A 3,234-nucleotide genomic window follows, 5' to 3' on the forward strand; every position below is an offset into this window, starting at 1 on the left:
GTATTTTAACAACAAATACGTATATATCAGCTGTAGCAGCATCATATGAATTCTGGTATTTTACACATAGTCCACCAGGATGCACCAGCACAAAGGTCAGAGACTTCACATGAGATTTGGGCCATCTTGTGGGGGAAAAGCAGATTACTTCCTACTCGCGAGCGCCCCCTCTGGTGGGGAAACGTGTTTTCAGGGATACAAACTTTTTCAGAACACCGGTAGACGGCAGCCATTACAGACGAACATGTGTTTGTTGTTGTTCCAGGAGCGGCCCGGTCACACGCTAATGTCTTTAGTTTGTTATCATTACTGAGCTGCAGGACTGATTTTTCCCCTTTTTTCACATCATGTCGCCTGCCTGGATCTGTTATTATCTCGCTCTGAAGCACGGAGGAGTGTCAGAGGTGAGCTCGTTTCAACTGCTTTTTACAACACGGTCTCATTTCAGGACTCAGGCATTTTGCCGATATTTCACTTAAAATACATAAGTAAAAGTATTTATCCGAGTATAATACTACTCCCCAACTTTATGGTTGATTTTATGGATTCAATTTTACGTATTATACTTGAATAAATACGTATTTATATTCTATTCAATCTTTCTATTTATTTCACATTTAGTCAGTCATGCACTTTTCAGTGTTCAAAAGAGTTGAAACACTGTTTCTCTGCAGGAAATACCAGGTAGTGCTCAGCTGTAGCAATGAGATGAGAAACGTGATGTTTTAGTTTAAGTTAAACACGTAACAATAAAGTTTAATAGAACTGGCCCTTTGAGGGCCACCATGTGTGAATGAGTCTGACAGGCCTGTTCGACTGGAATAAATGTTTGCAGTGATCTCAAACTACTCTGAATCAATCTTCTAATGAGCCTCCAACCTGCAGGAAACTTTCAAGCGGAGCTAAATAAAGTTTCAGACCTTCAGCTGTTGGGTCAAATCTTAATCCCGTGACGAGTCAGACTGAACAACGAGGCTCCCRTCCAGATCAGTCCTGCATCTGGGCACCGATGCAGATCCACTTATCGTGAGCAGACACGTCTCCTGTAGGATCGGATCAAAACGCAGACCGTGCGCTTGGCACGAGCCGTGTCTGATTAAATCTGCTTTCAGAGAGGCGGGGGGTGGTGGGGGTGGGACCGATGAGATTGATGAGCGCGGCACCAGCTTGGCCGCTTTAGATGGAGACCATCATCAGGGGACTAATCAGGCCCAGAATAGAGAAAAAGTAAACATCCAGCAGAATGGAAGCTCGTTCCGTTTGAGGCAAACAGCATTAAAATGCTTCTGTGTAATGGCTGCGTCGTCTCGAGGGGAACGTGCGTTTCTCATCTCATTGATTTCCACTGAAAATCAGATGGTGCACTGCTTTACAGAATCGTTATGAGCCCATCTCGCTGCCCATAATACACCTCCCCAGTCACTTAGATATAAATGGGAGAGTGCGAGTTAACTTGTGTTTGTGGCTGGCAAGTGTAGCACAAATGACTGAAAGCAGAATGTGCAGTGAGGCGAGTTAAATACGAGCTAAATCCTGATGAAGTTGGGACATTATTTGGAAGTGAAATAAAAAACGAACGCAATGATTTGTTGCTTATTTATAAATCCAGAATATGCTCACAAACAGAAAACAGGAAACTAACTGCTTCTTTAAAAAAATCCTTTAAAAAATTTTTTTGCAACAACTTTTTTTTTAAGTTGGGATTGGCCAACAAAAAGCTGTAAAAACACATTAAGGAAGAATTTCGCAACTAATTGGATTAATTAACAAAATATTCTTTGAATATTGAAATAAAATTGAGAAGACTCTGAAAATCGTATCACATCTGCGGTTCAAAATATCATCAAACCACCTCTAAAGGGAGCATCCAGCCTGTTACAAAGCCTGCCTCTCTGATGGTATGGGGATGCATCTTGTATGGGCAGCTTATCTGGAAAAGCTTCATCAATTCAGAAAAGTTTATACAGATTTTAGAAAATCTGCTCCCATCCTGCAGAGATGAACCAGAGCTAATGATGTTTGATGCCACAGATTTCCTTTCTGTAAAGAATTAAGAACAAAAGAATCTTAATTTTCAGCACATGAACAAAATAACATCAAACTACGATACATGTATCTACAGACTGAGCTGTGATTAGGCCAGGTGGAAGAAAAAGTAGTTCCCACTAACCCCATATGATTTAAACAAGATTTCAAGTTTAGTTTTTCCATCGTGTGTATATGTATATATACACACACTATATATAAATACTGTATATATATACAGTATATATATATATATATAAATATACAATTTTTTTAACATTAACATTTTTATATGATATTGAAATCATTTCCGCCTTTAGAAGAAGTTTTTCGAGGTCACCTCCCAACAACTTCAAAATTTTGTAAATCTAATCGGTCACTTTTACTTTATACTTTTACTTTTAAGACTTAAGTACATTTTATGACAGAAATTTACTTTTGATACTTAAATATATTAGATACTTTAAGATAACCTTAGAGGAGAATTTAACTTTTACCAAAGTAATTTTTTGGTAACATACTTGTACTTTTACTCAAGTATCAGTTCGAGGTACTGCAGCTGGTCTCCTGAGCTCCTCCATGTTGTTAAAAGAAGAAGTGATGCCCCCTCAGGGCAAACAGTAATCTCTCTTTAGTTGTGCCACTTCTTAGTTTAAACATTATGTTTACATGACTAAAATATGGATTTACTGTAAATGATTTTGAAATACACAACGTCCCTGTGTGTTTTAAAGCCGGGGTTCGGTGATATTCAGACAGTCAGAGCTGCTCCTCGGGGAGATGAAATCTTCTGAAAGTCTTGTCGTACATCACCTCTCTGACTCAACCTCCCCCASCTTCACCTGCCTGTCCTGTGGTCCGGTTAGCTTTGTAGTGTCACTTTTGTCTCGTCTCTTTTCATCCTTTTTTTATTCATTCTGCATTGCAGAACCCAGACTGTGACGCTTCAAACTTCTCCTGAAAGACTTCAGGTGACATTAGACGAGCTTTAACTGATCAGACATTTTTAAAAAAAGACTCTTTGGAGTGAAAAATGTTCCYGTGGACGAACTTTAATCATCTCGTGTTGAACTGTGCTTCTCATTAAGCTGCACAGGTGGAAGTGGACGACGTTACATCGGTTATTTCCCTCATTGACGTTAGCTAAGCAAACCGTCGTGCACGGTGCATATCTACGCATGATTATTGATGCACACACACACACACACA

The sequence above is a fragment of the Austrofundulus limnaeus genome, unplaced genomic scaffold, assembly GCF_001266775.1.
Source record: "Austrofundulus limnaeus strain Quisiro unplaced genomic scaffold, Austrofundulus_limnaeus-1.0 Scaffold4, whole genome shotgun sequence".
Taxonomy (NCBI): domain Eukaryota; kingdom Metazoa; phylum Chordata; class Actinopteri; order Cyprinodontiformes; family Rivulidae; genus Austrofundulus; species Austrofundulus limnaeus.